Raw genomic sequence first — 27,051 nt, 5'->3', positions numbered from 1 at the left:
TCTATATCCCCAATCATATCCCCATTGACCCAAATGATCAAGCAGTTGTTTTTCTTCTGTATTTCTACTCCCACAGTCTTTCCTCTGAATGTGGATAATGTTCTTTTTCATAGATCCCTCCAAGTTGTTCAGGATCACTGCATTGCCACTAATGGAGAAGTCCATTACATTCGATTGTGCCACAGTGTATCAGTCTCTGTGTACAATGTTCTCCTGGTTCTGCTCCTTTCACTCTGCATCAATTCCTGGAGGTCATTCCAGTTCATTATTACTTTTAGCACAATAGTATTCCATCACCAACAGATATCACAATTTGTTCAGCCATTCCCCAATCGAGAGACACCACCTCATTTTCCAATTTTTTGCCACCACAAGGAGTACAGCTATGAATATTCTTGTACACGTCTTTTTCCTTATTATCTCTTTGGGGTACAAACCCAGCAGTGCTATGGCTGGATCAAAGGGCAGACAGTCTTTTAGCACCCTTTGGGCATAGTTCTAAATTGCTCTCCAGAATGGTTGGATCAATTCACAACTCCACCAGCAATGCATTAGTGTCCTAATTTTGCCATATTCTCTCCAACATTCATTACTTTCCTTTGCTGTCATGTTAGCCAATCTGCTAGGTGTGAGGTGATACCTCAGAGTTCTTTTAATTTTCATTTCTCTAATCAGGAGGGATTTAGCATACTTTTTAATGTGATTATTTAGTTTTGATTTTTTTCATCTGAAAATTACCTATTCATATCCCTTGATCATTTGTCAGTTGGGGAGCGGTTTGATTTCTTGTAAATTTAACTTAGTTCCTAATATACTTGGGAAATCAGATCATTGTCAGAGAATTTTGTTATATAAATTTTTCTCCAGTTCTTCCCTTCAAATTTTGGTTGCATCGGTTTCACTAGTACAAAACCTTTTAAATTTAATATAATCAAAATTATTAATTTTATATCTTATAATGTTCTTTATCTCTTGTTTGGCCTTCAATTCTTTCCTTTCCCATAGATCTGACAGGTCTATGTTCTAGTCTATGTTCACTAATTTATTTATGATTTCACTCCATACAACCTTTACCCATTTTGAATTTATCTTGATATAGGGTTGAGATGTTGATCTAAACCTAATTTTTCCCATACTGTTTTCCAATTTTCCCAGCAATTTTTGTCAAATAGTGAGTTCTTGTTCCAAAAGCTGGGATCTTTGGGTTTACTGAACACTAGCTTGCTGAGGTCATTTACCCCTAGTCTATTCCATTGATCCACCCTTCTGTCTTAGCCAATACCATATAGTTTTGATGACCCCTGCTTTATGGTAGGTTAAAAACTGGTACTGCTGGACCTCCATCCTTTAAATTTTTTTCATTAGTTCCTTAGACATTCTTGATCTTTTGTTCTTCCAGATGAATTTTGTTATAATTTTTTCTAATTGCATAAAAAAGTTTTTTGGTAGTTTGATAGGTATAGCCCTGAATAAGTAAATTAGTTTAGGTAGGATCATCATTTTTCTTATATTGGCTCATCCTACCCAGGAGCAATTAATGTTTTTCAAATTGTTTAGGTCTAGTTTTATTTGTGTGAAAAGTATTTTGTAGTTATGTTCATATAATTCCCAAATTTGTCTTGCCAGATAGATTCCCAAATATTTTATATTATCTAGCATGGCTTTAAATGGAGTTTATCTTTCTAATTCTTGCTGCTGAATTTTGTTGGAAATATATAGAAATGCTGATGATTTATATGAGTTTATTTTGTATCCTGAAACTTTGCTAAAGTTACTGATTATTTTCACTGGCTTTTTAGTTGATTTTCTAGGATTGTCTAGGTATACCATCATATCATCTGCAAAGAGTGATAGTTTAGTTTTCTTATTGCCTACTTTAATCCCTTCAATTTCTTTTTCTTCTCTAATTGCTACCTCTAATATTTCTAGTACATTACATATTGCTTTTTAAAGAAGAAACTGGCTTTTAATAGGGATTAAGGGATAGGGAGTGACTTGTTCAAGGCTACATAGCTAAAAGGCAAGTGGCAAATCCAGAATCTGAACCTAGTCAATAAACATTTAGTAAGCACCCACTGTGTACGGGGGTACTATGCTAAGCTGGGGGTTAAAAGAAAGACAAAAGGCAGTCCCTGCTTTCAAGAATTTCCAGTCTATGGAGAGAGACAACATGCAAGCTATTATATACAAACAAGCAGGATAAATTGTCTTCCCCTTATAGAGGGCTCAGACATTTTCAGGACTATGGAACAACATACCCAAAGGTACTCTCTGGTGGCTTCCCTTCTTCCCTCACTTTTTAGCTTCCTTTTTGTGTACTTTTTCCCATCAGATTGTAAGCTTCTTGAAACTGCCCTTTTCTTATTTGTATCCCCAGCACTTATCACAGCTGATACTTATTGACTGACAAAGTAGAAACAATCATCAAAAGGAAGACATTTGAAATTGGAAGGATCAGCAAAGACTTCCTGTAGAAGGTGGCATTTTAGATGGAAAGGAAAACTAGAAAACTAACTGGTGGGATGGATAGAGCACTGGACCTGGAATCAGGAAAACCTGAGCTCAAATACAGTCTCAGATACTTCCTAGCTCTGTGTCCCTAGGCAAGTCACTTTAGCAGTGCATGCCTCAGTTTCCTTATCTATAAAATGGGCATAATCATAGCACCTACCTCCCAGGTGGTTGTGAGGATCAAAAAAGGAAACTAATTGTAAAGTGCTTAGCACAGTGCCTTGTACATAGTAGGTACTATCTAAATGTTTTCACTGCTGCTGCTAAAATGCGATGGAGGAACATTCCAGGATGGAGAGGAGTTAGTGAAAATTCAAAAAAGGGAAGTGGAGTGTCTTAAGTCTATTTGATTATTAGATAGTGAATTCCTAAGAGGGCACGGACTATCTTGAACTAGATCAAATATGGCATAACAGCCAAAATGAAATAAAAATAGAAAGTAGGAAAATTTAAGTTGTATTTAAGGACATAATGTAACTTAATAACTGCTAAGTATCCTAGTTCTTCCACTTACTACCTAGATGACCTTGGGCAAATAACTTCACCTTTCTGTATCCCAGTTTCCTTGTCTGTAAAATGAGAGTTAGTTAACCAGTAAAATGCCTTCCAGTTCCAACCCGATGATTCTAAGTTTTATAGATATCTAACACTCTTATTTTGCAGATGGGGAAACTGAGGCCCAAAGAGTTGAAAGGAATCCTCTAAAGTCACACAGCTAGTCACAAAGCATTATCTTGACTCTCGGGCTAGAGCTCTTTTTACTTCAGCGATGGCTCACTGGGGCTGCTGAACTTTGATCAATGTCATTATTATCCACAGTAATGAATATTTAGACAACCCCCCAAATTCTAACCAAGGAAGCAGTGTCTTTTAACAAAAGGAAATCCTTTTACTCAAAATAGGGAATTATAGGTGGATAATAGGATCAAGAGCAGGAGGCCATCGAGTTCAACCCTTTCATTTTACAGATGAGGCAACTGAGGTTTAGAGAGAATGATTGATTTGCACCCTGTCACACAAGTAGTAAGAGTTAAGACTGCATTCGCACCCGGATCCTGAAACTCAATTCTCGCATGCATCCTTTTTACAATAGCATCTTGCCTCTTCCTGGCTGCCTTCTCCCAGATATCTTGTGCTTCATAGGCTCCACAGATTTTGACCAGTGTCTAGGACTACTGCACACTGTTCTTATGGGCGCAGTAGATGCCCAGGAAAATGAGACTGGAGACCCCTGAATACCCAAGTTCCGCGAGTCCAGTATCCTCCTTTCCTCAGCTTCTCTCTCACTCCCTTTGAACATGCCCATCCCACCACGGGGAGCGGGGGCGGGGTTAGGTGCTGCCGGGGCCACGGTGATTGGCAGATGACCGGGCAGGGGCGGGAATATGAGGAGAGCCAAGAGGCGGGGGTACACTGGCCGGGGCTGCTGCTGGGAGCTGAGCCGGCCACGCGCAGGGCGAGGAGGGCGTTCTGGGTGGACGCGCCTGTTTTGGCCTCGGGAATCGCTAGTGGGTGAGTGATGCAGATTCCTTTCCACCCTTACCCTTTCACTCTGGCCTGAGTAGGGAACAGCCCTCCAACTGTCCCCAGCTCCGGGGAAGCCAGGAAGGGAGAAGGCGCCTTTGCTTGGGCTCTGTGCCTTGCCCGGGGATTGAGGACACTTATTGATCCCCTGGCGTAACCACGCCTTTGGTCTTCCCGAGGCAGATGCTGCCCAGCCTGCTTCTCTACTCCACACCCCGCAGTACCCCGCACTCATCTCTGTGTCTCACTGCCCCAGAAGGACTCTCGTCTTGTTCCTAGTCACCTCTCCTTGAAATTCACCCCACCCCCTACTTTCTCCACTGCCCCTTTAGACCAGATGACTATTGCTAGAACGTAGACGGTGCCCTCCCTTGGGGGCATGTAGAGGAAACATGTGTCCCCCGGATGCTCTAGGTTCTGCTGACCACTGGGTTTCTTTCCCCTCGTAAGATGGTATTAGGTAGAGGAACCCAGGTGGCCGCAGGCAGGGCAAAAGAAGAACCTGACAGACCCTCCCCCTCCCTTACCCGCGCCCCCCGGGAATTTCACGTGGGTTAATCACGTGGGAATTGTACACTTGGCTCCCTGGTACCTACCTGGGCGTCTTGCCTTGCCCCACCTTTTCGATAGGGAAGGGCCAAGCTGTTGAGAAAGGGCTTCTTAGTATCGTGAATCTGGAAACGGGAGCTATGCTGGGCTTCTGGTCGAATCTCCCACACCCTCTCATCCCACTTGGAGCCCACAACTTCTCAAGATGCTTGTTTCTAAAGATGGGCAAACCTAGGGGGTGGAGAGATGGGGGTGGACGGGAAACATCTCCAACTTCTCCGAGCCTCGGAGATAGCGAAGTCGCCTTATTCCATTGTATCCATTTCTTAGTAAACTATTAACTACGTGCTGCTCATTGGGGAAAATACACACACACACACACACACACACACACACACACACACACACACACACACACACACACACACACACACACACACTTGTTTATTGTAGCTGTTGCTAATGAATGCAGAACTTCCCGTGAGAAGCAAATCTCCCGACTCTCCGGGCCCCTCCCCTGCTGTCACGTTCAGAATACTGTTCTATGGGGTATGAAACTCCGGCTGAAATCAATTGTTTTTATCGCGTACAGTAGATTCCTGGTGGCCTTGGCCTTTAGTATCTTTTATAAAAACGCCTCCATTAATGTATACTAAATCCACGTTAGTTCCTGTGTGTTCTTAATGGCAGCTTTGGCAGCAATATAATTTACTGGTGTCAGAGGACCAATAAATAAGCTTTTTGAGGACAGGGATTGCTTTCCTTTTGCCTTTGTGTAATTAGTGCCTAGCACAGTGCTTTGTGCCTATTAGATGAGTAATGAGGGCCTCCTGACTTCAGTTTAATGCATTGATTGATACATAGATTAGGATAATTTTAAATCAACAGTGGAGAAATGATGCTTGAATTTTTAGGGGGACAATGAATGCTGTGATTGGATGACACGATTTTGCTATTGTGTGTACTCAGGAAGGCAGAAGATAGTGTTATATGATATTTGTTGTTATTTTGGAGTCTAATGTGTGTGTAGGTGCCATGGGGGAAATGAAGACATATAGTAGCATGGGCCTTATTCTCAACATATTTACAATCTTTTATTATACTTCTAAAATAAGGATTTTTCCCTCATGGACCAGTTGGATGATAATAAAGAATGGTGCTTTTTCTGGTCTTCTTGGTGATGGGGAGAGTTTGGAGCTGAAAATAAAATTCTTTAAAAAGCAGAAGAATGCCCAGCCCTGTAGCATCACCACAAGAATGTTGTTAAAAAAAAATAGATGGATCTTTGTAATAGGAAATGATTTGGGATCATTGAGAGACTTTAACAATTCCCCAATTGTTGACTAAGCTCCATTTCCTCCTCATTTTTGATTCTTGACTGAGCTCATTGTCTCTTAGTAGCCCTTGGCCTAGATAAGAGTATTGAGCCAGTGGCTAGGATCTCCCCTATTCACTGACCCTGTATTTACTTTGTATATGTTTTGTATTTACTCATATGTACATTTTTTCTCATAGAATTCGAGGCAGGGACTGATTTTTTTTTTAATCTGTATCCTCAGTATGTTGGGCATACAGTAAAAATTTATTAATGCTTTTGAGAAAGAGGATACAGATAGTGACAGGTGCACATACACAGATAGGAGAGGAGGAAGAGAGAACATGAGAGAGAGAGAGAGAGAACATGAGAGAGAGAGAGAGAGAACATGAGAGAGAGAGAGAGAGAGAACATGAGAGAGAGAGAGAACATGAGAGAGAGAGAGAACACGAGAGAGAGAGAGAGAGAACATGAGAGAGAGAGAGAACATGAGAGAGAGAGAGAACACGAGGGAGAGAGAGAACACGAGGGAGAGAGAGAACACGAGGGAGAGAGAGAACACGAGGGAGAGAGAGAACACGAGGGAGAGAGAGAACACGAGGGAGAGAGAGAACACGAGGGAGGGAGAGAACACGAGGGAGGGAGAGAACACGAGGGAGGGAGAGAACACGAGGGAGGGAGAGAGAGAACACGAGGGAGGGAGAGAGAGAACACGAGGGAGGGAGAGAGAGAACACGAGGGAGGGAGAGAGAGAACACGAGGGAGGGAGAGAGAGAACACGAGGGAGGGAGAGAGAGAACACGAGGGAGGGAGAGAGAGAACACGAGGGAGGGAGAGAGAGAACACGAGGGAGGGAGAGAGAGAACACGAGGGAGGGAGAGAGAGAACACGAGGGAGGGAGAGAGAGAACACGAGGGAGGGAGAGAGAGAACACGAGGGAGGGAGAGAGAGAACACGAGGGAGGGAGAGAGAGAACACGAGGGAGGGAGAGAGAGAACACGAGGGAGGGAGAGAGAGAACACGAGGGAGGGAGAGAGAGAGAGAGAGCACATGAGAGAGGGAGAGAGAGAGAGAGAGCACATGAGAGGGAGAGAGAGAGAGAGAGCACATGAGAGGGAGAGAGAACATGAGGGAGAGAGGAGGAGAGGGAGAGAGGAGGAGGAGAGGGAGAGGGAGAGAGAACACGAGAATGGAAAAATATTTAAGTATGTTCTATGTACCTAGCACTGGGGATACAAAAGAAAAGATGAGACAGTACCTGCTCCCTAGGAACTAATACCCTAATTTTAGGAGATAATGCTTAAAAGAAAGTTCAGCTTCAGGGCATATGACATGGATCAGAAATTATATGAGTATATACATACCTGTACACATACATACACACACTGATAAATTAATTCAACAGACTTGGCCATCCAGCTTCATGTTATAATCTGAGTAGTAATCCCAGGAAAAATACCTTCATAGATTAAGTAGGTGGCTCAGTGGATAAAGAGCCTACAGATAGGAGGATCTCCATTCAAATAGCTGTGTGATCCTGAGTAAGTCACTTAACCCCATTGCCTAGCCCGTACCACTCTTCTGCCTTGGAACCAATACTTAGTACTGAATCTAAGACTGAAGGTCAGAGTTAGGGGAAAAAAAAATAACTTTCAGTTTCATTTTGCTAATCTATAAAGTGAGAAGGGTAATAGCACCTACCTCCTAAGGTATTTGTTAGGATAAAATGAGATAGTATCTGTATATGTTTTCCATACCTTAAAATGTTATAGCAATGCTAGCTAATTATTATTATTAATCCATTTTTCAAAATGTTTCTATGGTTTCACCTCTGCCTCTCTTCCACTTGTGCCCTAAAATTCTTCTCTTTCCTTCATCCCTTGGGATCATGCTACATTCATTTTCCCCTCTTTTTCTTGCCTAGTGTATCATTGTACTTTAATTTCTTCTCTGTGTAAAAATAGGTACGAAATCTGCCTAACTTTTCAAAAAAGACTCCTTCCCTTGAGCTGTCTGTAATTCATCTCATTTCATGACCAAACTTCAGGAAAGTTGGGTTCCATCTTTAATGTCACTTTTCACCACCAACACTTGTACTCTGACTCCTGTCTCCACTGTTGTATTGCTCTCACCTCCTAGATCACCAAATCCAGTGATCTTTTCTCAGGTGTTTTCCTTGACAACTCCAAATTGAATGTCTCCACATCCTTGCCAGAAACTCAGACTCAATATATCCCCAACTGAAATCATCTTTCCCCTAAAACTTGTTCCTCTTTTTTACTTCCCATAATCTATTAATAGTTCTGACTTTATGCCAGGCATTAACACTTGAAATCTCAGTCATCTTTTACTATTTCCTCTCATGTTTCCCACTTCTAGCTGATCAATCCAATGGTAGCAATTTTCCTTTATGGCATTCTTGAAATTCATTCCCATTGCTACTACTCTAACTAGGGCAGATCCTCATTATCTCTCTCCTAGACTTTTGTAATAACCTCCTATTCAGTCTTCCATACTCAAATATCATTTTTCCATCCCATCCATCATACACATTGCTACCTGATTAGTTTTCCTAATGAACAAGGGATCAGGTCATGCCTATCACCAAAACTTACATTTATATGCAGCGCATTACAGTTTTAAAAGTGCCTTCACACATGCACCATCATTTGGTCCAGGTTACTGATAAAGATCTATAATTGCTTCAAGGTCAGACTGGTGGATTTAGGATTCTAACTCGAGCTTAGATGATTTAAATCCAGGTTCTGTTATCATTTGACAAAATTCAGCAAACTTTTATTAACTCTTGCTTTGTATATGTCACCTGTGCTAGGCACCGAGGATAAAAAGAAATGGCCTCTCTCTAAACCATCACTGTAGCGCAAACATCGACATGGCAATGGTTTGATCAAGGACACATGTAAAACCCAGTGGAATTGTGCTTTGGCTATGGGAAGGGGTGGGCGGTGGGGAGGGAGGGAAAGAATATGATTCTTGTAACCAAGGAATAATTTTCTAAATTGACTAAATAAAATATGTTTTTTCATTTCAAGGAGCCTTCATACTCCTATTGGGATAGGGGAGGAGATTCACCATTTATGCAGATAAATGTGAGATGAGGAGGGAGAGAATACCAACAAAACTTGGGAGGGAGGAGAAAATCTGAACATAATTTGGTAAGAAGAAACAGCTGTGGCTTAAAGGAAGGTCCAGATTCCAAAAGGCAGAGAGACAAGGAAGGCAGAGGAGATGGAAACTTGGAAAAGAGCTGTTAGCAAACCTATTTGGCTGCAATTTCGTGTGAATGATGAGGAATGATAGGAAATAAGGCTGAAAAGGTAAGATAGAGCTTGCTACTAGATTGGGAAGGGTCTTTTTGTAAAAGAACTCATTTTGTCCAAGAATTAATACTATATATTGACTCCAATGCAGAATGATTAGGACTAGGCAATGGGGATTAAGTGATTTGCCCAGGGTTACACAGCTAGGAAGTGTTTGAGGCCAAATTCGAATGCGGGACCTTCTTTCTTTAGGCCTGGCTCTCAATCCATTGAGCTACTTAGCTGCCCCTGGGGTAGGGTCTTAAACGTCAGATTGAGAAATTTATTTTGGATCCTGGAAGTAATATTAGAGAGTCAGTGAAGACTTTTTGATCAGCTGAGTGACATGGACAGCATTGTACCTTGGGAAGATTAATTTGGCATCTGGGTGGAGTATAAATTAAAGTTGGGCACCAGAGGAAGAAGGAAAGTCCTCAAAATCTAGAATCCAAAAGGTTTAGCAAATTTTCCCATCTGGATTTAGCTCAAGGGTTCCTTACCTTTTCAGTGTCATGGTCCCCTTTGGCAATCTACTGAAGTTGGACTCCTTCAAATATGTTTGTTGCCTACATTCATAATTGAAGAGAATGCTAATTTTCATTCAAAAGTTAGTGTAAATGAACATGTAAAATTTCCCTATTTATGTTGTAGACCCTCTGACATCTGCTTGTGTTCTGCAGATCACAGGTTAAGACTCTGCTACTCTAATTTTCTAATCAAATCTTTTACTAGTCTTTCATGTATTTTCTGTTGTAGTCAAATTTATGTGCTTTGATAGCTCTGAAATCAGAGAATGTGTGTTCATTTCCTAGCTGTAATACTTGTAAATCTGGACAAGTTATTTAAAATTTGTGAGCTTGTCTCCTAATCTGTAAAATGGGAAGAGGGAGGGTATTGGACTGCATGGTATCTAAGTTCCTTCCAGTTTGAGACTATGAACCTATGAACTTTTTCTCTGTGGTTTTCTGCCTCTGGATAGTTTGTACTTCTACTTAGAAATTCTCTCTGACTCTCTCTCTGTCTCTGTCTTCCCCCCACCCCAAATTTGACTGCAGATACTTTCTAGCTGTGTGACCCTGCACAAGTCTCTCAATTCTGTTTGCCTAACTCTTGCCTTTCTGTCTTAAAGTCGTTACTTAGGCAGAAAGGAAGAGTTAAAAAAAAAAGCCTACAATACAACATAGGGAATGTTACTTTGTGTTTTTCGAAGTCATGGTATAGCCAGCAGAGATCCCTTTCTATTTGAGTTTGATGTCATTACCCTTGACCAATAAAATCACAGTTCCAGTTCCTAACCTTATATAAATGGCAGCTATTGTATTACCCATGTTAAATATTCTGGTCAGATGGAGTCTATGATTTGAATTCTATTATGGTGTCAGGAAACTACAGTGGAAATAAAAAAACAAACCCCCCAAAACATTAGATTTGGTTTCAAAGGATCTGGATTCAAATTCTGATTCTAAAATTCACTCTGATTGTAGACAAGAGTCAATTTCTTTGGTCTGCGGTTTCCTCATGCAGATACTGATGGCTCCCCAATCTAATTGATGACAGATAACCTTCAGTAAGAGCTAGCTGGATCACTTCATAATTCACTTCATAAAGACAGGCTGGAATGACGGGTGGTGAGCTGAATCTAACAATATACAAATTTAATAAGCAATAATGTAAAGTCTTACATTTAGTTGTTTTTTTAAAATCTAATTCCCAAGTAGAGAATGAAGGAGGGGAAGGAGAGGGAGAGAGATAGGGAGCAGGGAATCCAGCCCTTACTTAGCTCAGCATTTCCCCTGTAGCAGTCAGTTATCCCAGAGGCAGTGAGCAGAGACTGAATTTTCTAGAATAGATAAGTGACATGGTCAGATCTGTACATTAGGAAAGCCATGTGTGAGAAAAGGACCCTAGGGCTTTAAGAGGGAAACTCAATGAATGGGAATTCTGATGTGGTTGCAAAAAAGGCTTATTCGATCATAGGCTCCATTAAGAGAAAAATAATATCCAGCACAGGGGAGGGAATGGTTCCATTGTATCCTTTCTGAGTGTTTTCTGGGTACCATATTGTTAGGAGTTATATTGATAAACTGGAATGCATCCAAAGGAGAGTATCTGGCATGATGAGGGGACCTTAAGGCAGCTTTATTATTCATTCAGTGTTAAGAGAATTTAGGATATGTAGCCTATAGAAGAGAAAAGGCATGGGTTTTTAGAAATGAAATGCAGGCTGCTCTGGCTTAATGGATAGAGTTCTTGACTTGGATTCAGGAACACCCAAACTCCAAACCAACCACAGATCCTTACTAGGCGTAGGCATTTAATCTCTGCTTAAGTTCCTTAACTTTCTTCATTTGTAAAACAGGGATAATAGTAGCTCCTCTTACCTTCTAGCATAGAGGATTAAATGAGCTAATATTTTTCAAGCCTTTTATGCTACATAAATACTAAGCTCTTATTAAATGCAAAATATCTATGGAGTAATTTCTGGGTAGAATAGGGCAATAATATTTAGAAAATCAGAAGAGGGCTCCAGAAAGAGGTGACACTTCATCTGAGCCTTGAATGAGTCCAGGCTTTTTTCCCATCCTAGATCCATTCAATTCAACTCCATTCCTTGAAAAGACCTAGAATAGCCTGTTCAAACATACAGAGACTAGAAACAGCTCATCAGTGGGGAATAGCAAATAGGCCAGTCTGTCTGGAACATAAAGTACATGAGGTAGAGTGATAAGTAATGTTTAATTAGCCTGGAAAAGTATACTGGAGCCAGATTGTAAAGGGCTTTAATTGCTAAACAGTAGAGTTTGTGTTTCATTTCAGAAGCAACAGGGATCCACTCACATTTTAAAATTAATTAATTAATTTGTTTGTTACCTTGAAATATTCATTAAATTTCCTCCCTCCCTCCCCTCCTTCTTAGAGAAGGCATCACTAAATGTGGAGGGACATGGTACATGTACTTTCAAATATCAGTGAAGTAGCTATGTGAAGTATGGGTGAAAGGAGGAGGAGGAGGAGGATCTGAATTCAGAAAGAGCAATTAGGATGCTATTAGAGTAAGTCTGGCTAGAGATAATAAGTGCCTGTATATTGGTGGTGGTTATTTGGGGAAAATAAAGGAATGGATGTGAGATCTGTTGTGGTTGAAGAAATTATGGATGCTTAGCATAAGAGAAGAAGAAATTGGCTAAAGACATGAGGGTTGTCTTCAAGCATTTAGAAGGATTATGTGGTAGAATAAAAATTAAATATATTCAAAGTAGATCCTGACAGAAGAATTAGGATCAATAAGTGGGGGTTATAGAAAGGCAGATTTTTGTATGTTGAGGAAAATACTATACTGAACATCAGAACTGTTTAAAAAATAACAATGATGGAAAAGGTTGTCTTGCAAGAGAGTGAGTGACTCATGCTACCAGGTCCTTGGACTATTTGCCTGGATCCTGGAAAGATGATTTAGTTAAGCTTTGGGCTGAGGAATGTCAAATATTCCTTCTGACTCTGAAATCCTTTTTCTGTTTTCTATTTGTATTCATGGATTTTCTCCAACTAGACTATAAGCTCCTTGAGAGCAGAAACTGTTTTCTTTGTATTCCCCACAGTTGGCATAAAGTAAGTACTCAGAAAAAGTTTTTTGATTTGGATTGGGCTACTACAATTAGTTTCTCCCTAAAAGGTAGTTAATGATCCCAGCATCATCTCATTCAGTCTTTCCTAGGCCTAGAATCTAGCACCCACTATGAAGATTTGAGTTCTCAGTTGATTTTAGGGCAAGGGGAAACTCTAGTTTCTCAGCATTTGTCTCCTGACACCTCAGCCAGAGATCCCACAAATGTCCTCATCATTTTAGAGGTGTCTGAGGCAGGAGGGGGGACTTTTCCTGTCTGTGGTTACTAAACTGATAAGTTTCAGGGTAAGGAAGACTTGGTTTTGATAACAACAAGGAACAAGTGAAGAGGACCTGGTGGAAAAAAGTGAACTTTAGGAGAGCAGATATTAACACTTCAGTTGGAGGAAGTTGTCATTCAGTTCTCCTTTCAAGTTTTCATGTCTTCTCACAATCATGAGATGGCTATTGATTTTATCAGTAAATAATAGGCGTGTCTCTTCTTCACTGCTACAATGATTATAGTACTGGAGAAAAACCTTTGGCATTTCCCCTAGTTGTTCGTTTGTTTCCTGAAAGAATGCTTCATAGAATCGAAGTGCTACAGTATTTTAAAGCAAGAAGGATGTTAAAGATCATGCATGGGGTCCAACCATTCATTTTGCCGATGAGAAAACTGGAACCCAGAAAGGGGACTTGCAGTGAGAAGGAGTGAGACTAAAATTCAGGTCTCCCAACTTCCACTTCACTATTACATGCAGGGTGCCACAATGGTCAGATGTTTCCTAGAATAGCATTAGAGAACCACACCTGTTACTTTGCTCCTTTGACTGAATTAGCTTATGTCTGTGGTATAGACCCAGAAATCTACCCTAGTGAGGATGCTATAGTTTGCCATCTCCTGATTCTGTCTGAGGGTCTATATATCGTCCTGTAGCATCTTGTTGGTTCTCCCTCTTCCTGTCCAGCTTACTCTCAAGCACCATCTAATTTGATCCAGGGGATGGGGATGGTTATTCCCTGTGCCCCAGCTCCACTCAATTCAGTTCAACAATTCAGTAAACATTTATTAACGGCAAGGCATTCTGCTAGGTATTATAGAGTAAAAATACAACAAATAATGATAGTTTCCCTGCTCTCAAGGAGCTTTCATTCTAGACATTCTAGAAGATCCACTGGAATACAGAAATGCATTTAGAAATAGATTCAGAACTGGAAAGGACCTTAGACATCATGTAATCCACCTTCATCATTTTGTGGAAGAAAAAAAAAAGTGAGATTCAGAACATTGACTTGACCAATATCATCCAGAGAAGAAGCAATAGAAGCAGAACATAAGCCCAGGTCCTTTTTCTTCAAATCCAGCCCTGTTTCCAAGCCACAACATAAATATGTACACATTCAGCAATAATATGTTAGAAGATGAAGTACCTAAAAAGGTCAAAAAGAGGGGGCAGAGAGATTGAGGAGGGAGGAACAACTCATCCCCTCAGCTGGTTTTGAAGGAAGAGGAGGATTTTAGCAACCACAGATGTGTATGGAGTCCAGGGAAGGGATGGAGTGTATAAATGCACTGAGGCAAGATCAGGAAGAGCAATATGGAGAACAGCAGCTCCTCTGGTTTGTTAGAAATCTAGGATGTGAAGGGGGAAGTAAGGGGACATGGATTGGAGGTGGGGAGGCACTCTGTTTTCCCTTTATCAACACAAATAGGATAATTTTAGAATGACTTCATTTCATTGTAAAGGAACAGTCACTTCTAACCCCTATTTCTGACCACCTTTTACCTTAATTTGATCACAGGCAGTCAAAGACAAAGACACTAATAGTCTACCTTGTCTCAGACCCGCAAGACTAAGACTAGAAGATTAGGACACATTTCCTAAAACGTGTACACACACACACACACACACACACACACACACACACACACACACACACACACTCTCTCTCTCTCTGACACCAACCCTTCCAAGACCTGGGATTGTATCTACTTGTCAATCCAATAGAACTCTGTTTTCTGAATACTAAATAAACAGAAAATCTAGAATCAAAGAATCATCTAAAACTGGAAAGAAACTCAGGAAACATTATTTCAACCCCTTCATTTTATATATGATGTAACTGGGACCCATGGTGGTGAAGAGACTGGTCAAAAGATCATATAAGTCCTATTGTTCCTCTTGAGCCATTTCAGTTGTATCTGACTCTTTGTGACACCTTTTGGGGTATTCTTGGCTGGATACTGGAGTGGTTTGCCATTTTCCTCTCCAGCTCATTTTACAGATGAGGAAACTGAGGCAAACTGGGTTAAATGACTTGCCCCAGGTTACACAACTAGTAAATGTCTGAGACCAGATTGAAACTCAGATCTTGCTGACTCCAGGCCCAGCAATCTATCTCTCCCCATAGAGTTAGTAAATGGGAAATGAAGAATTTGAACCTGGATCTTCTCTCTTGAAATTCATTGCTTCTTTCTTTGTGCTTTGCCTTTAAACTCTTCTAGCCCCATAGAGACTTCCATTTTCAGTGGTCCAAATTTTGCCTTGGTTTGCAATTATGGATGAATAAAGCCTTTTACTGATGTATACTCTAAACAGTATATAATGTTTTTTTTACTCCAAAATGGAAATAAGGATTTAAAAGTAGATTTGGACTAGATTTTTTTTTTTGGTCAGATGGGCATTGAAAACTTTGTTAAAGAGTTTGAATGAGTGCTTGAATTAGGGTGAAAGAAGAGGGAATAAGTAGAGGAAGCAAGAGATATGGGGGAAAAGATCCCACAGGACTTTGCAGTTGAATGTAGGAAAAGAGTCAGAGACTAGTTGAGGCCTAAAGAAATTGGGAGATTCAGAGATTTTCTTGGGGAAAACAGAAATTCAGTTTTGAACATTTTAAATTTCAGAGCTTGTGACCTTGGGCAAGTCATGTTATGCCTCTGGACCTTTGATTTCTCATCCATAAAATGAATGTGTAGACTGGATGACTCCTAAGGCATCTCCTAACTATATTTATGATCACATGAATGAACAAAAATATTTATTAAGTTCTTACCTTGGACCAGAAACTGTGCACAGGAGATACAAATACAAGAAAGGAAAATAGTCCTCTGCACTCAAGAAGCACACATTCTAATAGGGAAAAACAATGCATGTGCAAAGTGGTACTTTGGAGAGGGAAGTCAGAAAGATGGTTCAAATAACAGGACAGCTTATTGAGAGAATCTTAACGAGAAGAGTTGTGTTGATATCATTATGTTTTTCTGAGCCAGAGTAGGGAGGAGAAGGCAGTGAGTACCCACTTGACAAAATAGCATAGAGAACATAGTGGTCTTCCTAATGTGAAATACTAGCCTGAGACTGGTCAAGAAAAAGTGAAATACTCAACCATCAGTGCCTGAATTCTTATCATTATGGGGATGAACTGGCCAGCCTTCTTACCTTAAAAGAGTTTAGAGTTTACTGGGAGAGATTGCACTTGTGAACGATGATGATGCATGCTCCCATGCATCATGGGAGTATGTGATTTCCAAAGAATGGCTCTCAAATACCTTGTTTATGGTGGGTGGATATCTATAATAGCTTTATTCTTCATCTCACTTGGATGGAAGGAAGACCTGCTCCATAGAGAAACAGGAAAATTTACCAAACTATTGTGCTACCCAATGAGAACAATTGAAAAAGGAAGTAGAGATGGGTGTAGGGGACACAAGCATTTGTTCTAGGTTGATCCTCACCAAAAATCTCTGAGGAAGATGCTGTTATGATCCCTATTTTACATTGGAGGAAACTGGCAGGCAGTTTCAATGACTTGCTTGGTGTCACACAGCTAATAAGTGAGGCAGGATTTGAACTCTATTCATTGCACTGTCTATCTACTTAATAAGTTCCTTGAGGACAAAGACTATGTATCTCCCATTGGTTCATATTTAATAGATGCTTGTCCTTTGGTTTCTCTCCTTTAAGTTTCTCTTCATTCAAGTTCATCCTTATACTTATCCATCCATCCATTTTCTAGTCTACCCATCTGTCCATTCATAGGGTAGTCCTTCCCATTCTTCCCATTCTACTTCTCTCCAAGTTCATCCTTATACTTATCCATCCATCTGTCCATCCATAGGGTAGTTCCTTCCATACTTCTTCCCAAGTTCATCCTTATATTTCTTACAATTTTGACATGTCACCACCTATTCAGTCAAGTTCAGTAGCTCCCCATCATTTCTAGAATCAAATATAAAATCCTCTATTTGGCACTCAAAGCCCTTTATAACTTGTCACTTTCCTGTCTTTCCAGTGCTCCTACTCTCCCCAGACCTCTATTCCCAGTGACATTGGCCTCTTTACTGTAACAAAACTCTCCATCTACCGCACTGGACATTTCCTCTGGTTGTCTCCCATGCCTAGAAGGTGCTCCCTCCTTATTTCTGCTTCTTGGCTTCCTTCAAATCTCAGATGATCCCCTTTAGAACAGATACCTCCCTTATATTGATTATACAGGGAAATTATATAAATTAAGTATAGAGATTATGTAGGGAAGTTATATAAATCTCTAATTTATCCCATGAATATCTTGGTTATAAATAGTTGCTTTCTCATGGTCTCCCCCAATAACTGAGATCCTCAAAAGCAAAGGCTGTCTTGTGCTCTTCTTTATATTCCTAGTGCTTAGTACAGTGCCTAGCATATAGTAGGTTCTTAATAAACTCATAATTGACTGACTAACTGTTGAGAATGAGTTTAAGTTAAGTGGATAAACGTGGTACTTTCCACACCACTTTGCAGATAGCTATCTAACCCATCCCCTTAGGGGGAGAAGAGGGTGGCACCAGGATTCTGGCTGTTAAATTCAGGGCAAGAGTAGGGAGAAAAAGAGAGATTAAAATTCAGGAGGAAATGCTAATGTGACCATCTGAAACTCTACCTATTTTTTCTTTGTTCAGTTTTATTCTCAGGTCCTATTTTGCCTGAGCCTTTCTTTAGACTAGACTTTTGGATTTATTGTTTCCGAAGTAATCTGAGCAACCTGACCTATATATCCTCCCTTTCAAAGCCTGGCTCCCAGAAATAGCTAGCTGTTCTGCTTCTGCTTTCTCCCCACCCATTCATTTCTCTATCTCTTATAATCAAGATTTTGACTCCAACACTGGAAGGATCTCTCAGCTGCTAAATCTGATAGACCTTTCTGTTCTCATCCTCCTTGGGCTTAGATTTGCTACTGTTGGCCATCTTATTTTCTCTGGGGTACTCTCATTTGTTCCACAGAACAACTCTGAAGTAGGTACGAAAGGATGAATGAATTTATGGACAGATGGGGGGATGGATGGACGCATGGATAGGCCAATGAATAGGTGGATGAATGGATGAAATACTGATCAGGCACTTTATATTGAAAGAGGCAGCTAGGTGACTTAATGGATTCAGTGCTGCACCAGTAATTAGGAAGCCCTTGACTTCAAATTCAGCATCATACTCTTCCTAGCTGTGTGACTCTTGGTAAGTCACTTAACTCCTCTGTTTGCCTTACTCCACTGAAGAAGGAAATGGCAAACCACTCCAGTATCTCTGCCAAGAAAATTCCAAGGACAATATGGTTCATGAGATCATGAAGAGTTGGATATAACTGAAGACTAAACAACAATAACACTATGTATTGAATACTGTGCTAAACACTCATGATATAAATATAAGCAAGACAGACAGACAATCCCTTCGTGAACTCACACTCCAATGAGGGTAGACCACAATTCAGTTTAGTACCTGTTATATTCCAGGCACTATTCTAAACACAGGGGATACAAATAAGAAAGAGAGAGATGGTCTCTGCCCTCTGGGTGCTTACAGTCTAATGGGAGCAGACAACATAGGAAAGGATGCTGGAAGAAGGGGCGATGAATTGGAATTGGGGCATCATATTCCCTGGAGTTCAAACCAAGCAGAGCCGCAGATACAAGTTGGATCCCTTCTCTTTCTACAGGAAGGCTTTGGGAGCAGTTTAGTGCTCCATCTTCCAGTTCTCTGATGAGAGTGGAGAGGAGGCAGCTGAGGGAGTTGGGAAAGTGTTGAGTATCCAAAGCTCAGTTAAGGGCATGATAATGATATTCTGGTTATATCAGTTTATCATGGGAGGAGCATCATGTTCCCTGGAGTTCAAACCAAGCAGAACTGCAGATACAAAGTGGAACATTACAGCACATTGTAAAAATAAAAAAAAAATACTAGGAAGCAATTATGAGTCATACTGACATTTATTGTAGAAAGTTGTGAATTACAAAATGTCAGAGTCCAGGCTCATCCCAGCTCCACCAAAGACACAGTGTTTCTGTGTCAATCTGTATAGAGTCAAGTTTCACAGACCCTCCCCCTTAAAAAGGGAGTGGTCTTCATCTCTTCTCAAAAGGGCTGAGCAGAGAAGGTTTATTCTATGATGTGATGATCAGTTCCATATATGGTAAAAGCCAAAGTCATCCTTGTAGCTTCATAGCCCCCTGAGATACCATACTAGCTACATACCTTCCAGGATGCTGGATACATCATGCACGGCTTTCCTTGGCAAGGATATCTTGCCATGGCATTTCAGAGGATTTTCTTTGTGATTTTTAGTCACAATATGATTATTGATTACTGATTCACATACATAGTTATTCAATTAATTAATAATTGAGCTTGTTTTTTGTTATTCTATTATGAGTATTGCTCATTATTATAATATTGGTCATTAGGAGAATTACATGTAGAAGTTATACCTACAAAATGTCAATAAAACAATATTTCCTAATTAAAACCATTTAAGTTATCTTTTACAATATAGGAGGACTAAAATCACCGTCTTACAGATGAGAACACTAAGAAATGACTTGTCTAGAATCACATAACTAGTTATATAGTAAGAATTTGAAGGCCTATGTGATTCCCAATCCATCTTTCCATCCATTATGGCAGGTTGGCATTCTATAAATTTATTATTTTTATGTATGACTCCTAAAATGGCACAAAATAGTTCTAACATTTCTTCTGAATTCTCCCATATTCCGGGCTAACTACTGAACATATCCACTTGGATGTCCCCCAGGTCTTAAACTCAATATGGCTTTGATATGAAGCATTTTTATACTTCCTCACTACCCATAAGCCTACACACATACCTTTCCTTCGAACTTATCTTTGCTGAAAATACCAGCATCTTTCTGGTTATTCAGGATCACAGTTGCAGTAATCCTTGTACCTCCATTCTTCTTCTTTTTTTTTTTTAATTAAGCCCTTACCTTCCATCTTGGAATCAATACTGTGTATTGGTTCCAAGGCAGAAGAGTGGTAAGGGCTAGGCAATGGGGGTCAAGTGACTCACCCAGGGTCACACAGCTGAGGCCAGATTTGAACCTAGAACCTAGGACCTCCTGTCTCTAGACCTGGCTCTCAATCCACTGCTGCCCCCCCCCCTTGTACCTCCATTCTTAAAATCAGCAAATCCTAGGCTTGAAACCTTTGACTTTTGGTTCCCATGTCCAAGTCAGAGTTCAACAAGCAATTATTTGTAGCATGAGATGGAAATTCCATGAGGAAGCAATTGAATAAACAGAGAAATGGAAGTGGGAAGACTTTTGGTAAGCACAGGAAGCATGGAATTATTATTTCACATTTTAATTTTCATAATGTGCCTGCATTTCCTTGTTAAATGTTAATTATTACTTTGTAGTGCTGCCATAAAAAAACATTTAAAAAATGACTCCTGTGTATATCGAAAATCTAGATTAGACAGTCCATAGAATAGTGTGTTAACTTTATAGATTTAAAATGGGAAAGTAGCTTAAGGGCTGACTCTTTCATTGAACAATTAAGGAAAACTAAGGCCCAGAAAGATAAAGTCATGAGGGACAAAGGATTTGAACCTAGGATATCTTGACTCTAAAGACAGTTATTAAGGTCTTTCCATACCTGAGCCCCCAGAAGTTAAGAGCTCAGGGGTTCCTCAGTGCTTAGCACAGTGTTTGGCACATAAGTGCTTAATAAATACTGATTGATAGTATGTATTAGAGGTGGGACTTGAGCCCGGGTCTTCCAGTCTTGGGGCTGTCTATCCACTATCCCAAGCTGACTCTTACTCTGAGCCGTGATGCCCCATTTATCAAGAGAAACAATTCAAAGACCGTGGACCCTGGGCAATTTCACATCATGAAATGAGCTTGGCTCATTCGTGTTCAGCTGCTGTCAGGGTTTAGAGCTAATCGCATGATGGACAGCTCAGCAGCTTGGGAGAGGACCACAATGGAGGCTCTTCAAGGGCAACCAGCATTTGTGGTGATATAAGGGCTCATTCTACCATGGGGCTGCCCTTCCTATCTCTATAAAGCGGCATTATTAACCACAGGTCAATGACCAGTGTTGGCATGGCCCCATGTGGGCGTTCCAAAGCAAATTTTAAAATGGTCAGTTTTTCCCTTCCATCATCCGTGTCTGCACCTGCTAGAGGTTGTCATGACAAGTGTTGGGGGAAAAAAAAGAATTCTTGTATTCTGCTTTAATCACTTGTCTACCATAAACGATTCAGTAATTGAGTCTCGTTCCGGATTCAAGCATTGTTCTCCTTGGAGAGAATCCATGGCAGAATCCATGCATGCTCTTAACCCAAGTTACTTTTATGAGAATACTGAACCAGGGAAATGTGATCAAGGATACAACCTAGCACTCCTTATAACGGAACCATAGTCACGTAATCTTTTCTGAACACCCCTGGAGAAAAACTCCTCATCCCTCTTAGACCACTCCCAGAGTAATCAGAGACTTCCTTCCTCCCTCTAATTAGGGCCTTAATGACTTCAGAACAGGAATTGAGGGTACCGCCTTAGGTGGGTCCTGTCATCCTTTCAGGGGATGGGGAGGGCCATGATATTAACTATTCCGGAGATATTCCTCCTTATGTTTGTTTACCCTTTTCCATTGTCTGGGCCTGGTTTTTGTTCTTGACCTTTTAATACTTTCCTAAAAATCAACTAAATTCAATAAACATATACTAAAAGAAAGAGGTTTTGGCCTGAGAGGAAGGATTTTGTTGGAGGGCATTATTTCCCAAGAATTTCAATTAAGTCCTGATAAAGTTTCCTCCATTCGGGTAAGTCTAGAAAGAACTTTTGAGAGGAGAAATTGCTGTACTCAATATTAGTGTATTCATTATTGTTTTTAAAACCCTTCCCTTTCTTCTTAGAATCAATACTGTATATTGCTTCCAAGGCAGAAGAGTGGTAAGGGTTAGGTTATGGGGATTAAGTGACTTGCCCAGGGTCACACAGCTAGGAAGTGTCTGAGGATCGATTAGAATACAGAACCTGGCTTCTCTAGGCCTGGCTTTCTCCACTGAGCTACCCAGCTGCTCCCTGTATTCATTTTTAAAAAACATATTAATTGAAACACAAAAGAGGTTTTTACTGTGTTTCCAAGGAATGATGGGTTAATTCATCAAGCACTTACTGGACATTCACTAAAGACAAAAACGTGACTTAAAAAGTAGTCCTTTTCCTGAAGGACAACCTTGAAGGGAGCTAAAATTTTTTTTTGTGACTCTATTTGAGGTTTTCTTGGCAAAGATGCTGGAGTGTTTTGACATTTCCTTCTCCTCAATTTACAGTTGAGGACACTGAGGCAAACAGGGTTAAGTGACTTAAGTGTCTGAGGCCACATGAACTCAGGAGGAAAAGTTTTCCTGACTCCAGGTCCTGTAAGACACCCACACAAAAACCACCCTCCAAGGACAACTTAGTGGGTAGGAGAGTTTAAAAAAAAGTGATGCTATGAGGGCTTTAAGGAAGAAGAGATCCGTTCATATCAATGGAACAATGGATGAGATTGCTAGACTTGGGAGTCAAAAAGACCTGAGTTCAGATCTTTTCTTCTTTGTTACACTAGCTAGTATTATATTCTGCAAAGTGAAGCAGGCTCAAATTCTGTCCATTTGGCTTATCTTCTGCTTATAGCTTACTAAAACTCTTCAGTTCTTTCCTGGCCATCAGAATCCTTTGTTTCTCTAGAACACCTTCAAAACATCTAATCAATAGACAAAGCTCAATAAGAAGGAGAGGTAAGCACACCTCCTGCAGCTCAGCTTTCTGATAAATGTCAGGAGAGATTTGAACCCAGGTTTTTCCAATTCCAAGCTTAGTGTCCTCTCCATTGTCTAACTGTATGCCTTTATGGCTGCTGCTTCGCTGCCAAATGAGGCTTTTTGCTTTTTAGATGCCCTGTGGAGAAAGACTGAAGCAAATGGCCCTTTGGCAGAGGGACAGAGATTAACTGAATGGCCGTTTGAATTAAAGCCAGACTCCTGTTTCAGTGGCGCTGACCCGTTTCGCCTCTTAAGAGGCTCCTTTTCTCCCTCATTTTGCTCCCTGCCCTTCCTTTGAGCTGGCAAGTTACTAATTGTATGAAAGCTCCTGCCTCCAGCCAAATGCTAGTTTCAGCTTCCCCATCACTCCTGGTCAGTCATTTAGAAGGTATAGAAATGGATGAAATCCCATTGGACTGAGTTCTCCAGTAATTATCACATTGTAGCCATGTTGGAACAGTTTATCCTAACATCTGTTGGGCTGAACAAACGTGTTGGGCAGAAAGTTGGCAAGTTTGCAGAAGTTGAAGGCCATTTCTTCTAAAAACAGGGACAAGGATGAGCTATTCCTACAGTAGATGTCATGGAAACTCTGTTTGGAATGCATTTATTGAACTCAGGGATATTTAGTGTTTTTTTTTTTTAACTTAATAAAAGAAAAAAAAATAAAACCCTAGAACCTGAGCTGGAAGGGGACCTTTGTGATCATCATTTTTTAGGGCACAGAGATGTGACTTGCCCACAGTCATAGTTTGGTGGAGTGGAAAAAGGATTGATTGTAGAAAACTGAGGTTCATATTCCTGCTCTATTTCTTGTGATGTACTCAGTGGCCTTAGGTAAGTTCCTCAACTTTTGGTCTCAGTTTCATTATTTATAAAGTGAAGATAATAAAACCATAGCATCTAACCCAGGACTGTTGGGAGACACCAATGAGATCGCTGGTAAAGCATGTATGAGTTTGCGAAGCCCTTTTCAAGATTTCTTTCCTCTTTTTGCCACTCACATCTCACCTGTGGTTCTAAGAAGTTGCAGCATGGCACAGCAGCCATACTCTGCTAAACCATCTTGGCAGGTGAGCTGAACCAGGTGGAGGATAACCAACAGGCCACAAAACCATTGGTGAGTTAGGAGGTTTCTAACCCAAGTGTGTGAATCTTTCACCTGACAGAATGGGCCAATGAGAGCAATTTGTTGAGTGGCCATGAAGGTGGCAGAAGAGGGTGCTGTGAAGTGATAACAGGTATCCATGGCAACACACACCCAGGCCATCACCAGTCATCTTGATTTTTGTCTTGCCCCTGGATTTTGATAAAGCTGATGACTGGGCAACCCTGCCTCATTTCAATCCAATTCATGTATGAGTCAGAAGACATTACCAGTGATGCCATTTTGGTCTTCTTCAATTAGGAAGGATAATAACTAACCAACTAACCAAGCTTTAAAGTGTTCCATTAATGTCAGTTTCTATTGCCATCATTTTCCTCCTATGTCACATAGGGAAGTTGGATTTAGATCAATTCCAAGGTTCTTTGCAATTCTAAGATTCCATGTTGCTTCCTGACTTTCTAAGATCTCACTCTGATAACCCAATTGGAGGTCTTCTTAAACCCCCCCCCAATTCCCTTAAAATATTTATTTCTTGTATTCCATTTCCTTTGGTCCAATTATATGCTCTCTAATGTGACAACATTTATCTAACAGAATTATCTATTGTAATAATTGATATAAAGTGATGTATATTTCCTACTCTGTAATATTTGCAATTTAAAGGAAACTATTTGGAGACGCCTTTACTTAAATCCATCCCTAATGGTGAGCAAGTGGGGAAAGATTTTTTTCTTTGGTGTTTAAAGCCTTTCACACATGGATCCCACCCTCCTTTCCAGGCTTATTATACATTATTTTCCTTTCCTTTCCTTATTGTCTACCCAAATTGATTTTCTTACTTCTCTTCAACAGTACGCCATTTCCAGTCACCCTGCCTTTGCATAAGCTCTTCTCATGTCTAGAATGTTCTCCTTTCTCACCTCTTTCTTCTTAGGCTCCCTAGCTTCCTTTAGAGTTTATCTCAAATACCATCTGGAACATACAGCTTTTCCTGATTCTTCTCTCCATCCCGTGATCTTTGGGCATCCTCCCTAAAGTTGCCTTGTATTTATTTATTTTTATGCTTTTTGTATATTTGTGTTTATGCCCCTTTCCTTAGAAATCTTAAGGATATTTCCTTTTTGTCTTTGTATCCCTAGTTCCTAGCATAGTTCCTGACACACTTAATAAATGCTTATCGATAAATTGGTTGTGAAAGAGACCTTTTGGATATTTGTCTTGTCTTGTAATTAGCCATGTAAGTGGTTAGATCTAGGCATACATAGTAAGAGATAAGGCACCTAGAAAACCTCTTCTTTGATATGAAGGATAAGCTATAGATGGATTAAGTCTTGCTGTAACCTAACCTTCTTAGCACTAATATGCATTTACATGCATGATCATTTTCCATTTGACTGCATTCCTTAGGATTTCCTCATCATGTCGATGGGAATCCCATAATCCTGCAAGATCACATTAACTTTGGTACTCACAGCTCATCTTCCCCAATAAGGCTTATCTGATCAGAGAACTCCCCAGGCCAGTATCACTTTAATTATTTATTTTTTCATTGCTTTGGATTTTCCAGTCACTCTCTTTTTTCTGTCACTTTTTTCCTCCCCTTTTCAGCTTCCTTTTGAATTAGATTAGATTGTAAGCTCCTTGAGGCCAGGGAATTTCTTATTCTATATTTGTATCCCCAATGCTTAGTATAGTGCAGTATCTTCTCTTAACAGATGGGGAAACTGAGAAGAGGAGAGATTTGATTTTTTTCATGGCCATAGAGCTAGTAAGCATCAGAGGAACGATTCAGATTAGGGTTTCTCCTAACTCTTTCTTGCCCTGCATTTACCATGAACAAAGGACACAGGTGGAAGAGGGATCAGGGATAGTCAGCAAAGCAATGGTTAATATTCAGAGCAAATTCTCACTGCCTTGTTGACTGTTAGATTGAGAGGAAAGACTGATCAACAGACCCAAAATAGAAAGCAGAACCTATTGAGGAATTGGGAAATCTGAGCAAATGTGATGGGCATGAATCATAGAGGTGGCCAGATTCTGGGGCTTGCAGGAACCCTAGTGATCATGGTGTCCAATACTCTTCTTTTTCAAGTGAAAGAACCAAGATCCAGAAGAGAAGTTAATATGCCTGAAGTCATCTGTCCAGTCAGTCAGTGGCAGAACAGAATTTGAACTTGGATCTCTTGGCTCCAAATCCAACTCTACTATTTAGCCCTGTGTAACTTTGGGTAAGTCACTTAACTTTTCTGGGCTTGTTTCCTTATCTATATAATATCCTTTTATAGTAATTAGCTTCCTTTAATCCTGGGGGGCTATTTAACCTTTATACCTATAAAATACAGAAATGAAACTAGATGCTAGACAATCTCTAATTCTAAATCCTATAAACCTATGCTATGAAGTTTTATTCTAGCTACTACTGGAACGACCCTTCATTCCCCCTAATTTTGGAGATCACAAACCCCCATTTCACTCTAGCTTTTTCCTTAAAAAAAGCAATTTCCTCCTATTTAATGATGTTGGAGTCAATTTAAGCTAACAGACATATATTGAGTATTTCCTGTGTGCCAGACAATGTGCTATAAGTACAGAACAATGTGCTTAAAGGCTTTGGGAATATGAGGAGAAGCAGAAATAGTTGGGAGTCAGGACTTGGGTTTAATCCTCTCTCTGCCCCTTACCTGTTCCAGCTGGATTACTTGCAATTCCCAGACAGTAGGCATGTGTTGACCACCTACTAAATTCAAGGTGTCCTAGTAGGTGCTAAGCATACAGGCACAAAGAATGAAATGATTTCTCCTCATCAATAGCTCACATTTTAATGGGAGAAGACAAGTACACACACACACATGTATATGTAGATATATATTACATAGAATATAATATCTAATGCACATGATGCTTTATAAGTTAGAGGCACCTCAGTGAATCGAGAGTCAGGCTTGGAGATGGGAGGTCCTGGATTCCAATCTGGCCTCAGATTCTTCCTAGCTGTGGCACCCTGGGCAAGTCACTTAACCTTCAGGGG

The 27,051-nt window shown here is 40.4% G+C and overlaps 1 protein-coding gene across 3 annotated transcripts in view; it reads left to right on the top strand.

Moving 5' to 3' along the window:
* Nucleotides 1-3,882: 3,882 nt before the first annotated feature.
* The window catches only part of RASSF4 (Ras association domain family member 4), a 68,994-nt gene continuing 45,825 nt past the window's right edge, over nt 3,883-27,051 (top strand). For 2 of the 3 annotated variants that reach the window (XM_007478106.2, XM_016428189.2), the window contains exons 1-2: nt 3,912-4,023; nt 26,116-26,251. The gene's annotated coding sequence lies outside the window, so the exon portion shown is untranslated. Of the gene's footprint in view, nt 4,024-26,115; nt 26,252-27,051 lie in introns of all 3 variants that reach the window. The other variant, XM_007478105.2, reaches the window with a different exon arrangement.

This window comes from Monodelphis domestica, chromosome 1, assembly GCF_027887165.1.
Source record: "Monodelphis domestica isolate mMonDom1 chromosome 1, mMonDom1.pri, whole genome shotgun sequence".
Lineage (NCBI taxonomy): Eukaryota > Metazoa > Chordata > Mammalia > Didelphimorphia > Didelphidae > Monodelphis > Monodelphis domestica.
This window is presented reverse-complemented; position numbering and strand designations above follow the sequence as displayed.